The sequence below is a fragment of the Lepidochelys kempii genome, chromosome 8 (genome assembly GCF_965140265.1).
Source record: "Lepidochelys kempii isolate rLepKem1 chromosome 8, rLepKem1.hap2, whole genome shotgun sequence".
Classification (NCBI taxonomy): Eukaryota; Metazoa; Chordata; order Testudines; family Cheloniidae; genus Lepidochelys; species Lepidochelys kempii.
This window is the reverse complement of record NC_133263.1, coordinates 22,664,147-22,679,044: the sequence shown is the minus strand read 5'-3', so window position 1 is coordinate 22,679,044 and position 14,898 is coordinate 22,664,147. Positions and strand designations below refer to the sequence as shown.

The following is a 14,898-nucleotide window of genomic DNA, read 5'->3' as shown; positions in this document are numbered from 1 at the left end:
AAGACGCTTGGGATGCTGCATGAAAGGACTGATGAAGAACCCAAGTCATAGGGCTGTCAAGGTTCAGCTGTGCTAAATGGGGAAGGATAGGGCTGCAGGGCAAAGGGAACACCTGAATGTCTCTACCATCTCTTAGGCTTAGGAACTGAAAATGAGGGACCATTGTTTATTGTACATCCCAGTTCTGTCCATAGTTTTGAATATTCTAAGAGACAGGTCACCGCTTCTGTCCCTTCCAAATAGCTTTAGATCAATTTTTCTTAAAAATGCACATGAACTTTGCAAATCCATAATCACCTAAGTTTCAGAAGGGCTAAGCACTCACAAGTCCAACTGAAGCCTCTGAAAACCAAGGCCTATCAGTTTATTTTGTTTTTAAAGCAAATACTTCAATCCTCTTCAGAGTTGGGGGGAAAATGTCAGGAATGCCCACAGTCCTATACAGTAACAACAAAGCAGTGTGCACTGCTTAACCATCACGAGTAACTCTACAACAACACACCACTGTGAGCATTTCATGTTTAAAGACAATCAAACTGTTACAATGACAAATCAATATGAACATGTGCATGATATGAGGCATATTATTTTAAGGAAACCAATTTAGCTTCTCACTAACAAGGACTTGTTATAATTATAAACAACAATGGGTAGAAACTATTTTAATAATACTTGCCAAAGTGCATTTTTAGCATCTTTTAAATATTTTAAATGTATTGTTATATTTCAATAAATAATTTGTTTGTATGTATAATGGAACCTTCTCCAGTAAGTGAACCAACATGTGGAGATACTGTGTGCTGTGTTCCTGTCTGATCTTATAAGCTAAGCTGGGGAGTATTTTGAAGGGGAGGCTTTCAGTGAGTGCCTAGGTACAGCAGTAGTAATGATGCTGATGATTTTGAAAGTTGGAAGTGAGTATACCAGCTGAAAGAAAAGGAGTACTTGTGGCACCTTAGAGACTAACCAATTTATTTGAGCATGAGCTTTCGTGAGCTACAGCTCACTTCATCAGATGTTTACCGTGGAAACTGCAGCAGACTTTATATACACACAGAAATCATGAAACAATACCTCCTCCCACCCCACTGTCCTGCTGGTAATAGCTTATCTAAAGTGATCAACAGGTGGGCCATTTCCAGCACAAATCCAGGTTTTCTCACCCTCCACCCCCCCACACAAATTCACTCTCCTGCTGGTGCTAGCCCATCCATCACTTTGGATGGGCTAGCACCAGCAGGAGAGTGAATTTGTGTGGGGGGGTGGAGGGTGAGAAAACCTGGATTTGTGCTGGAAATGGCCCACCTGTTGATCACTTTAGATAAGCTATTACCAGCAGGACAGTGGGGTGGGAGGAGGTATTGTTTCATGATTTCTGTGTGTATATAAAGTCTGCTGCAGTTTCCACGGTAAACATCTGATGAAGTGAGCTGTAGCTCACGAAAGCTCATGCTCAAATAAATTGGTTAGTCTCTAAGGTGCCACAAGTACTCCTTTTCTTTTTGCGAATACAGACTAACACGGCTGTTCCTCTGAAACCTGTCATTATACCAGCTGAGTTACTGCTGAACCCATGGCCCAGGGTGGTGCTAGGTGCCATTACACTATTGCAGGTGCTCACTTTTGAATAATTTCAAACTGAGCTCATAGCCACTTGAAATCATTAAAGATACCATGGTAACACTTTAAATGAAGGTGTCTTTTATAACTGTTTTATCCTTACCTATAAATGAAAACTCAGTGCAGTTACCCCCTTAGTGTATTATAAAGTGTTATAAAATGCATTAGTAATAAATGCTTAACCAATTATACAATGACAATCTGTTAACAAAAGAAACTATAAGGCATAAATTGTACTGAACCAATGTATATCTTTAATACATGAACTTAATCTGTTATTGCTCTCCAGTATACTATAAAGTGGCTTATACTTTACGAAATAATAAAACTATTTATGGAAGTCTCCTTAACATAGGGTGCTACCAATTTCATGACACTTTTTTTTTTTTTTTTTTTTGGTAAATATACAAATGTTAGTGCATGTGTCTGGACAAATTCCACCTCTGGTAATAATATTCTGCCCCTTTAAAAGCTCTCTGAAATAATAAGTGAATATGTTTTTTCCTTCACTTCCTGTCTTAAACTGTTGTGAAGTGTTGTAGTGTGCAATTAAATAGCTGTCATGTTTCATATTAGAGTTGGCTTAATTTCAGTAGCAAATAAAGTGCTCCCTAAATATAGCTTGTCTACCATTCAGTAAAGAGCCCTGGGGTCCTATAGCGCTACAGAAATTTCAGTGATTATCTAGCAGTGAATTGATGCCTTATGAGTGGGTTTCAAAGCAGTGTGATGCTCCCATGAGACTGTCATGACGCATTATCACACTTATTCAAAGGTCAAACACTAAGAAAAAAACAAGAGAGGATATAAAATGTTCCATTCCCTGCACAGGGACAGACTCAGGTCAATCTGATAGCCACTCCCTTATGTCTGCAAGGTTCTCCAAAATATAGTCTGATAAACCACCTCTAAAATGACCCTTAGCTGCCCTGGACTCAGTGTGGACTTGCAGCCAACACAAACTGATGAGCTGCTGTCTGGTTCTACTGTTAATGTAACATTGTTGCAGACTCAGGACAGCTAGGGCCCTGGAGGTGCTGAATGGTCAGATTTGGGGTATTGCTTCTTGGGGGAAGGTAGTTACGTGTTTGGTACCTGTATCCTGTTCGTGCTAGGAACAGCTTTTCACAGTGTAGTAGGGAAAGGAATCAGGCTATTATGTACAATTAGAAACCTTCTCTGCAGAACAGCAGCTGCTAGAAGCTGTGGTCAATTTTTCGTATGTTACGGGCATCACTGCATCAGGGAGGATTCAGATTCATGGGGGAAGGAATCCAAAAGAGCCCAGATCTGTCAGTAGCAGGGGAGTTCTGAAAGATGCTTTGGAATGAAGAGTAAGATCTGGGCACCTGAAGAGAGACTGAATCAATCCCTCCCCCTGCAGAGTTTACCACAGTATGAGTTCCTTTCTATTGCATCCGAAAGCCCAGAAAGCTCTATCAAGTTTCCATCTCTGAAATGTCCTCCCTCACTTGATGAAAGAAAAAAACAAAACAGAAAGAACAACAATCTGCTTGAGTCTGTCACCCAACCATCAGCTTGTCAGCTCCTGATCCATTAACAGGACAAACCAGCAGCCTTAAGATAGCAACCGAAACTCTGGGAACTGCCCAGAAATAACTCTCCATAATGACAGGTTTCAGAGTAGCAGCCGTGTTAGTCTGTATCTGCAAAAAGAACAGGCGTACTTGTAGCACCTTAGAGACTAACAAATTTATTAGAGCATAAGTTTTCGTGGGCTACAGCCCACTTCATCGGATGCATAGAATGGAACATATAGTAATATATATATATATATACATACACACACACATACAGATAAGTTGGAAGTTACCATACAAACTGTGAGAGGCTAATTAGTTAAAATGAGCTATTATCAGCAGGAGAAAAAAACTTTTGTCCTGATAATCAAGATGGCCCATTTAGACAGTTGACAAGAAGGTGTGAGGATACTTAACTTAAGGAAATAGATTCAATATGTGTAATGACCCAGCCACTCCCAGTCTCTATTCAAACCCAAGTTAATGGTATCTAGTTTGCATATTAATTCAAGCTCAGCAGTTTCTCCCTGGAGTCTGTTTTTGAAGCTTTTCTGTTGCAAAATTGCCACCCTTAAATCTTTTACTGAGTGGCCAGAGAGGTTGAAGTGTTCTCCTACCGGTTTTTGAATGTTATGATTCCTGATGTCAGATTTGTGTCCATTTATTCTTTTGCGCAGAGACTGTCCAGTTTGGCCAATGTACATGGCAGAGGGGCATTGCTGGCACACCATGGCATATATCACATTGGTAGATGTGCAGGTGAACGAGCCCCTGACGGTGTGGCTAATGTGATTAGGTCCTATGATGGTGTCACTTGAATAAATATGTGGACAGAGTTGGCATCGGGCTGTGTTGCAAGGATAGGTTCCTGGGTTAGTGATTTTGTTGTGTCGTGTGTAGTTGCTGGTGAGTGTTTGCTTCAGGTTGGGGGGTTGGTCTGTCTCCCAAGATCTTTGAGAGTGAGGGATCATTTTTCAGGATAGGTTGTAAATCTTTGATGATGCGCTGGAGAGGTTTTAGTTGGGGGCTGAAGGTGACAGCTAATGGCGTTCTGTTATTTTCTTTGTTAGGCCTGTCCTGTAGTAGGTGACTTCTGGGTACTCTTCTGGCTCTGTCAATCTGTTTTTTCACTTCAGCAGGTAGGTATTGTAGTTTTAAGAATGCTTGATAGAGATCTTTTAGGTGTTTGTCTCTGTCTGAGGGGTTGGAGCAAATGCGGTTGTATCGCAGAGCTTGGCTGTAGACAATGGATCGTGTGGTGTGGTCAGGGTGAAAGCTGGAGGCATGTAGGTAAGTATAGCGGTCAGTAGGTTTCTGGTATAGGGTGGTGTTATATCTTACTATATGTTCCATTCTATGCATCCGATGAAGTGGGCTGTAGCCCACGAAAGCTTATGCTCTAATAAATTTGTTAGTCTCTAAGGTGCCACAAGTACTCCTGTTCTTTCTCCATGATGAAACAGCTTGATTCCAGTTGTCTCACCTTGTGAGACAGTATCTAAACTCTTTTTCTTACCAGCTACTCACAGCACAGCAATTGATGGAAGATGTATGAGTGTATCTTTAGCAGGAAATACTTAACATCATTTCACTCTGAGTACATGGAAAAACTGTGGAAAAACATTCTTTTTATGGCCATAGCTCTACATATTACCACATCTCATGAATGATCTTTCAGTAAAATCTACCTTTCCCTATAGCTGCTTTCAGCTCTAGCCCATTATTGATTATTTTTCATTATTGACATTAAAGATAGCAAATCAGGAAACTAGTTTCTGGAAAATATTGTTTCTTCTAATCCAGACAACTGAATTCATTGTCATTTCAAACTTCCTCTTCATTTGTCCTTCCATTGTTCCTCATTTGGGGCCCGCAAGATTTAAGTTACAATCATGCACACTTCTCAAAGTTGTTGTGGGAGAGAATTGTGTTTAATGCCAGCCAGGACTTACTGGTATCTTGCTCACTGACATCCCTCATGATGTTTCTGTGCTCTTTCTGCCTATGATGACTAACATATATTCGTATAACAGTACTGAAGTTATTAAAAAAACTTTACACTAGCTACCATAAAATCTAGTGTTACTTTTCTCCCAGCACCTGCAGTGCAATTAATTATACTTGATGTGCAATGCTAGGAACATTTCTATGCTTCAGTGATCTCCTAGGAAATTCATGGACAATGATTTAAGGAGTAGAATGTGTAGGCTAGTTTCAAACATATTAACTCACACAGTACCATGGCTCTACCTTGTGCTAACTGCTAATATAGACTTCAGGTGCTAGATATCATGGGTGTGACTATCAAGAGGGTGAAGAATAGTTTAGGTTGGTATAATTTTTAACTATGCATAATAGAATGAAATTAAGGAAAGAGAAATGTTAGGATAAACACCAGGAAAAAAGTTCCTAACCATGAAGTCTATTACAAACCATGGAACAGGCCTCCTCACCCAGCCCAGAGGAGGTAGTAGAAGTTCCCTTGGTTACATTAGGCTACAAAATTTACTGTAGGGACCAATCCAGCCTTGGCCAGCTTGGGGTTAGACTAGAAATTCTTGTAAATCTTTCCCATCTTTAGTGTTTATGGTCAAACTTGATCTTTGATTATTCATCATTTAATTATGGTAGTGTATATATACACATTTTTCAAACACTCAAGAAGGAGGTTCCCTGCCAGAGGAGCTCACAGTCTAGCTTTAACAAGAAATTTAGTAGGCCTTGAGACCGATCACAAGGTATCTGAGTAATACCTTGTGCCATAAGTAGCCCCACTGACTCCAATGTGACTTCAAGATCCTATTCAATAGGCCAGATTCTCTGGTTTGCTAAGACTACTATGTTCCATTAAAGCACTGCAGAGCTAAGTGGCCTTAAATTGGCTGGAGATGACAGATGGATCAGTTCCCTGTTCCTGGGGAACTCCACCCACAAGCAAATGGAAAGCTGGTGTCAGTGGAACAACAGGTACTTAAACAGAATAGGGAGGGGAGAGTATAGGCCTATGTTGTGCAGGAGCTGGACACCTGAAGCTGTAAGCAGATTCCTCTCTCCGTTCTGTGTGACTGTGAGGCTCGGACAGTGTGGTAAGTCAAAGCCAATGTGAATGATGGCATCACAATCTGGCCCTAGAGAAAGTGAGTTTCTTGCAAAATAAAATGTAGTTAATTATTTTTAATCTTGGTTCATTATCTCATCCAGTTCTCTTCATAGCCTTCACAGAGACAAAGTACTTTGGTGTAGCTTCCATCTGAGAAATACCTTCATCCAGCTCATTAGCCAACCTGTTTACAAGGTGAAGTTGATTATTGTATTCACCACCACAAAGAGAATTGGTAGGAACAGATGGGATGCTGAGCGGGCTTTGCAACTTCATCTTGAACAAATATTGACTCATATATTGCACTGAAGGATTATCTCTTTGATGTCTGGGCAAGGACATGGTGGGCAAAGAAGAGGAATGAACTGGGTTTTCAGTGCACCAGAGAAAAATTCCCAGCATCTCTGACAAGTTATTTGAAGTCATTTCAATGGCCATTGCTGATTGCACTTTGGACTTTCATTCTCCAGATGCTCCCTTTCCAAAATAATAGATGTTATCAGACTTGCACAAAAGGCTTTTTATCCTTTAGATCTAAATGTAAAGTCAGGTACATGCTGATATCAACTGGATGACTTCAACAGCTGGGGAGGGCCAGCCTCTATGTGTTAGATGAAGGGTTTTTCCCACTTTTGGGAAATAAATAAGCAATTTTGCACTTATATATTTAGCAATCTGTTATCAAAGGTTCTGGAGGAGCTTTACAGACATTAGTTAAACCCTGAACCATCTCAGAGATAGGCAGGGATTAGCATGCCCATTTCTGCAGATGAATAAAATGAGACACTCAGAGAAGAATGCCTTTCCCAGGATCACACAGTGAGTCAGTTGCAGATTTGGAAGAACCCAGTGTTCTGACTTGCATGAGTCCTTGTGCTAGCCCATAGTATTCCTTCCTCCTCCTCCTCCAGCCAGGATGTACCTTGTGTGTTGCAATATGGTTCCTGTGGAATTTACACATTTCACACCTGAAGAACCTCTGACTATGAATGCCAAATGAGGTGGATTGATTTGACTTTAACTACAAAGATTTTCCCATTAGTGAATCTATGGGTCTAGGCTTTTCTACTGCGCTCATCACCATGGGATCTGAGCACTGGGCCGCAGTGTTCACCTTATTAGATGTAGCCCCTTAGTGGCAGGCTTTCTGAGGCTCAGAGCCAGTGCAAGATGGATTAATGCTGCAAGCACAGGAAGCTCCTATCTTATTTGAGGGCTTGTTAGAAGAAGTTACATGTTAGAGGGCTGTGCTACATTGATTCTCTCCTGAAGCTGATGTGGACTTAATTTGTGTAGCCCATGCAATTCTGATTTTGAAGGAGTATGGGAGGCAAAATTTTCCCTCGGCTCTTCTCATGAAGCATTCTTTGTGTTCTCTATTGGAAGTTGGATGAGAGCTAAGTTCTTCAAATCTGTGTAAGACTGAGAGGTTTTATTATATCAGGCAATCATAAAGGACACTTGCCCATTTTCCCTTCAGTGATCTTCTGGGCAAATAGCATATAGCAGATTTACATACATTTTACACATGCCGCAGGAGCCTTTCCTACTTCTGAGTTTGTTAAAACCTTGCAGGACCCCTTTTAAAGATAAATAAATCCACAAATATAAGACAGACTTATACTAGCAACTGGAGACAGCACATATGAGAAAATGGAGATGGCAAGGTTTGATGGGGAAAGTCCATGCTCAGATGGCATAGAGAAGGAGGGAAAGTTTTATGTTGAGGTGCTTAGTGGTAAGAGGGGTATTGACAAATGCATGTTTGTGTTGCCAGGAAGTGGAAGGGAGAGGCCATAATCAGTTCCCTACAGTGTTCTGCTACAAACGTAGAAAACGCATAGTTTCCAAGCTCCGAACAGCTTTTGACGTAATTGTTTTTCCTCTCCAGTTACCATGCTCAACACAGGGCTTATAACACCCGGGAAGTCGCTAAGGGATCCTATGGACCTGCAGTGTTTACTATCCACAAAGTGGTCACATTCTTCCTTCACTGGGGAGGAAAGCCTGGGAGATCTTTGTGAAATATTCCCAGAACAATCCATGTGGCATTTGATTGAATTAACCAGCTCTTCAAAGTCCCCACCCTTCCCCAGAGATACACTTAAAAAGCATTTCCTTCAGCAGTGAGGAAGGAAAAGACTTTTTAAGAAAGTTAGCCTAAAATTAAAGTGCACTTAAATGATTAGTTCTAAGTTTTAGATGTAAGTATATCTGCAGCCACAATGAACAACATAACAAAAGTAGCTTCTATTTATATAGCACCTTTATCCACAAGGAACACAAAGCACTTTGCAAATGTTGATATGGACTGTCCAAGAGTTCCTGTGTCCAAAGATGAAATGCAGCAGCTTCTGGGGAGCAAAGCTGATTAACAATGCACATCAAAACTATACAATGACATAGGGCAGGAGGCAGAAAAGATTGCAGTTGAAAATACAGAAGGGGGATGTAGGTGGAATTTAATTGGGATACCAAGGATAATACCACAAATCCCCCTAAGGGCTTGATCCAAAGCCCTCCAAAGTCAATGGAAAGCCTCCAATGGCCTTTGGATCAGACTTTAAATCTTCAACAAGTGTTCACATCTCAGGGCAGGAATATGCCTTTTGGGCACTGCCTTGTAATGAGGGATGATGTTGAGTCACCCCACCCCATCCCACCGGAAGCTCTGGGAGATGTTGAGTATAAACTGCATGTCCAACAACACACATACATAGTTCCCATTAGCGTCAGTGGGAGATATGGTTTTAATGGAGGGGAGACCAGACTTAAGTATAGAGCAAATCTCCATACAACCACTTCCTTATCACACCATCCCTAGGCTTCAAGCATTCTGAGTGTTGTAAGAGATGTGCCATTGGTATAGGGTTCATTAGATAGGAGAAGCCCAGCTACCATGCCCTTGAATGAAAGAGAGAGCGAGAAGCGCTTTGTACGCATGGAGCTTTGCATTTAAGGCGCAGCATGTGTGTTCCATTTGTGGTGGATAAGCCTGCATAAATATCTATCATTATAATAAAGCTGATGCGGGGAACAGGACTGGAACGAAATTATACAATCCAATAATGGCACTTGGTTGATGCTCTCTAATCTGATTTCACTTGAGCCCTTCCCAATACCCAGTTTTTCCAATAGCTAATGTCTTGCCTTTTCATCAAAACCTCCAAACCAATTAAAATTACCATTCAAATAGCTTTCCGCAGAACAGGAACTGCTGCCTTTACTGTCAGGAGACCTAGAAGGATGCAAACATAGTGCTGAAAAGCCAGTTTATTTTCATTCAGGGCACTGTCCCTGCAGATATGTGGACTGCATCTTTGTGCATTCTCTCTGTCAGCTAGTACTTACATCAGAGACACAGTTTGTGGCAAACATGCAAGATAGGAGGAGCAGTAGATTCTCTGGGCTTTGTGCACAGAGATGCTGGGTAGAAGGAAAATTGATGAGAGAACTGAAGTAGCTGCTACAGGTCCATCTGTAGCGATGCATTGCTGAAACACCTGGGAAATAGCTACCATTGTTCTCCAGCACTCCGTATGGAAATAATATTCATGCTACATGCCAATGTTTCCAAAATGCAGGAGACAAATTATTCATTATGCAAGCTGGCCAGGCAAAGCAGAGAGCATTGGGAAACAGTTGTGCACATGAAAGACTGGAGAGGTTTAATTTACAGAGACAACATTTAATTTAAGTTAAAGTTTACATTTGAATCAGGGAGAAAATGAAATCAAACCAACAAAAATTACATACAGAATAAGCCTTGGGCTGCTTGTCAATCTACAGCAATAGCAGCCATTGCTGTCCCCGCTTTCCCCTCCATTGTCTCCACTTCGGTTTTCATAAATGCTGCCCTTCTAATCAGGGCTGCCTTCCTGCAGAGCTGGACAGAGCTTTGTCAATGTAAAGTTACCACATGTGATTCTTTGCAGGCTTCTGTAAGCCAAATTATTGTCTATTACTCATAAATGATAGACAGATTAATTGATGCCTTGCAGAAAGCCACTAGGCTGAGCCAGGAGCTCGGGGATGAGGGTGTCTTTGATGATGCTACTGGATGCAGAATAGCTGACTACAGAACTCGAATCGAGCAGAGAAGGGAGATAGAAACAAGAGCTGTTGCAATGCCCTAAGCTTCTGAAAATACCAACGGAGCATCCCAATTGCTCCCTGCAGAAGGGGCTTTCAGAGGAACCCAGACATAAAGTGAATCATACAGAAAACCAGGATATAGGTGGATATCTCTAGTGGGATGCCAGCAAGAGGTAGTCTTAGAACAGAGAGACACTCTTACTGAGGATTCGCAGTGTCACCTTGCAAATATATTGGCTGCTTTCATTAGCCAAAGCACATACTGTACAATTAAAAATAGACTAGAATGTATTGATATTACAGTCGCTCCCAGAGCTCCCAGACTCGAGGTACTCTGGGTGTAACTTTGCTTCACCTCCAGAGTCAAACTGACAGACAAAGTAGAAGTTCTGATGTCAATCATAAATCTTATCTTCTCCCACATAACAAAAGGGGTTATTTCAAGACTAATCTGTTTTTTCAAAATACAGACATATTGAAAAAAGAGAATATCTTACTTAAAATAAAGGAAATTGTGGTATTTTAAAGCCATAATCCATTCTCCCTTGTATAAAATAAGATAAATATCTTGATATTAATTATATTGATATTAATTCAGTGCAATTACAAGAAGCTTTTGTCTTATTGTAAGATTCTTGGCTTTTTCTGATGAGGCATTTTTAAGCTGTGCACCAGGCCACAGCACAGCAGCCAGAGTTAACGCTGTCGAGGCTGGCAAATCATTGCCATTATAAGAAGGACTCCCCACCAACAGGGATATGGCTCAAATACTGGTATTAGCTCAGGAGTCTGGAGGAGAAATGACAACTGTAAATGGGCAGAGAGTTTCAGAACAGGTACACAGCAGGTGTCTCACTAGGAACAACATGAAACCAGAGCTGGCATATGTAGTCTGTATGTTACCTGCCTAGTGCAGAGCTTCCCTGGGCTGGTGAATGCATCACACAGATGAAGCAGCACAATTGTTGCACAGATTCCTTAAGTGAACCCATCAGTGTTACTATAATCCAATGATCCGGATAAACCAGGGATGCTACAGGTCCCCCAACAGGGGATGGATGCCAGTGAACTTTTGAGGTCTGTGGGAAGAAGACTGCACCCCTTCCACACCCCCTTTTCCTGAACTTCGCAGGATCATTCTAAACAACCAGGCAAAAGCCTAGATATATCTGAAGTATTTAAATATCTGATAACTGGTATTAGACCTGAAAAGGTTTAAATTTTGCACAAAACACTAGGAAAGAAAAAAAAAGGGTTGGGGGTGTGGGGAACTCAGCCTAAACTTCCAGGTTGACAGCTCTGTAAAAAGAAATAAGCACCTCAGCTTTTTATCCGGGGGAGAACACAAGACCAATAAATCTATTACAATTACAAGTAAAAGGGAAGGATTCAGCAAAACTACAACCTCCCCTGACCCCCATGTTGAAGGGTTTTTGCTTCAATAGTTGTGAAATCTTGTCACCCTCTCCAAACAAAGAATTAAAGCAGAGCTGTGAATATATTTCACACATTAAGCACAGCCTAGAATCAATTCTTCAGTACAATTACTAGCCACAAAAAATCCCCAACCATGTTTGTTGCTTTGATTTAGTAACACTACAAGTCACACTCTTTCCTTTCTAGATATGACTCCAGTCTCCTCTCTCTATGTAGCACCGGTCCCGAGTTCTTGCCTTTGAAATTTTGTCTGACGGTTGGTTTTTATAGGGAGGCACTTTGAAATAATGATCCAGCATAAAGGCTGGCTAGCCAGGCGGCAATGTGTAATGAACCTATAGCTCAAAGACACCTCACATACTAGTGACCCCACTGACATCTTCTGCTCCATTCCCACTCAGGTTAAACTTCAACAGGCCTGAGGAAGCCTGTGAGATGTAGCTAGTGTGCTTGTTAAACAACATAGGCAAGATCCTCAGCTGGTGTAGATCAACATAATTCCACTGAAGTAAACAGAGCTAGAAAGAGGCTGATTTACATCAGCTGAGGATCTGGCCCCATATGTATTACTGGCAAATATTTCTTTTTTTTTTTAAAGAAGGTATTTTTCCTCCTAAATATACCTCATTATAAGAAGCAATTAAAGTGTGTATATAATGGTGGGCTTGCCCTTTTTCCATTGCTCCCAGCTCTCCTTTTTAACTCATCTGTCCTAACATTGAAAGGGAAGCAGCTAAATAAGAGCTTAGAAGGCTGCATGAGACAGAGCTCAGTAATGAGAGCATTTATTGAAGGAGTGAGTGCGGGGGTCAGGCAGGGAAAAGCCACTGGAAACCTAAAGGACAAGGAAGGAAGCCCAGTGCTTGATGAGAGACACTTCTAAATGGTCTTTCATGTCTCTTCTGCCTCACTGTCTGTGTCTCCATGTATGGTTCTCGCCATTCTAGGCACATTCTGACCATCACAAATACCCTTGGCTTCACATCTGCAGTCTGACAGCCCTTTAAAATTGACTAAATGTGTTGCTCTTCCATCTAGCTCAGCCAGGGAGGAAAAGGCAGGGCAATTATACAGAGGGTGCTGATTGAATCTTAAATTTAACTGCCTTTAATGCTGTACAGAGCACACCTAGTTTTCAGCTCCTTTGGTGTATGTGCAGTTCTCTTTTTGTTCTGGTGAGGGGTTTCTCTGCTGTTGACTCATAGATTTTAAGGCCAGAAGGGACCATTATGATCATCTAGCCTGATGTCCTGCATAATATGAGTCATAAAACCTCACCCAGTAATTCCTACATCAAGTTCATCACTTCTGTTTGAGCTAGAGCATCTCTTTAAGGAGGAGATTCTGTCTTGACTTAAAGCTCACAAGTGATGGAGAATTGACCACATCCATAGGTAAGTTGTGTCAATGGTTAATTACCTTCACTAACATTTATGGCTCTCCGTATTCTGCCTTTTGATCCTATGCTTAAAGATCTGCCAATCTCAGCATTTGTGAAACTTACTTTAAAAATCTTGTATGCAGGCAATGGCTATTATGCTAAAATGCCAAGCATCCCTCAGAAGTTGGAGCATATGTTTTATTGCCAATATTGGAAAAACATTTTTAAAAATTATAAGAAATCTCATCAAATAAATTGCAACATTTTTCTTCACTTTATGTCTAATTACCCCTTAGGTTTTTACAAAACAAGTCTTCAGAGTAGAAGTTAATGAAGATAAAATTAAAAGCAATTTTGCTCTTGACTAAGGTTAACCTAAAATTAGACATTAATTAAGTTATTTAGTCTAGTTCCCCATCTCTCTCTCTCACTTTCCTCTGCCCAATGCAAGATTGTCCCCCCTACAATATATTTTTTTCAAGTGCATTGCCAAGTCTAGGTTTAAATATCTCAACCAATGATATTACAAGGCTACATTTACTACCATCCCATCAATGCTTAACCTGAAGGAGAAAGACTGGACAAAGAGAACAGCTGCACAAAAAGAAATTTATTTAGGGCCTGATCCAAGTTCCATTAAAGTCAATGAGAGAGTTTTCAGTGATATTAATGGGCATTAGGTTCAGACCATAAAACTGTATATTTGTGCTCCCTCTGCTATTAGTTCAGTTATTTGTAGTTGCATAAAAGCTTTCTTCTTCTATTATCTTTTCTCCAAATGATGGGGCTGAATTCACCATTAGCATAAGCATTTTTTATGTCTACCAAACAGCAGTTAGGCAGCTGGTGTGCTCAGACTATTGTCTATCACACTGACCAATAATGTGTCATTGTTTCCCTGTGCTCCTCCATCTGGCTGAATCTACATGTCATCTCTTGTCATATATTTAGGCGATAAATTCTTTGGAGCAGGGACTGCATCTTTGCTCTGTGTTTGTACAGCGCCTAGCACAATGGACTGGGGATCCTAGGTGCTACTGCAATACAAATATTAATGAATAATAATAACTAGCAAATACATATCCACTGAAGTCAATGGAGCTGAGCCACTTTTGCCAGTGGTGAATGGCATCCATAATCCTGCACTTATGAGAGCACACACCTTTACACTGGAAATGATGCTGCAGTGCCACAGAGAAATGTGCTGTGAGTATGGAAATATGCCATACCAAACACAACCTCAAAACAAACTTTATATGATCAATGTCAAGGGCATTCTTCCCCCTCCTCAGTGGAACTTGCAAAATGCTGGGTTCCAGCTGCTCTAACAGAACAAAGAACTTTTATGGCCGTATCTGTGTCACTTCCTCTCTGAAGAGTTTTTGGGTTAGGAATGATCAACTACTCATAGATTTATAGATTTTAAGACCGGAAGAGACCGTTGTGATTATCTAATCTACTCTCTGGAATAACACAAGCCATAGAAATTCCCTGAACTAATTCCTGCCTTAAGTCCAACAGCTGTGGTTAAACTAGAGCAGATCTTTTTGAAAAACATGCAATCTTGACTGAAAGCCCACCACCTTAGTAAGCTGTTCTGGTGGCTCTCTCTTAAACAATTGTGACTTATTTCTAGTCTGAATTTGTCTACCTTCAATTTTCATCCATTGTCATATCTTTGCTAGATTTAAGAGCCCTTTATCATCAAATTTCTGTTCCTTATG

At 40.8% G+C, this 14,898-nt stretch overlaps 1 protein-coding gene across 4 annotated transcripts in view; it reads right to left on the bottom strand.

Moving 5' to 3' along the window:
- The window catches only part of HTR4 (5-hydroxytryptamine receptor 4), a 209,055-nt gene that overhangs the window by 55,267 nt on the left and 138,890 nt on the right, over window positions 1–14,898 (bottom strand). The gene's annotated exons all lie outside the window — the stretch shown is intronic.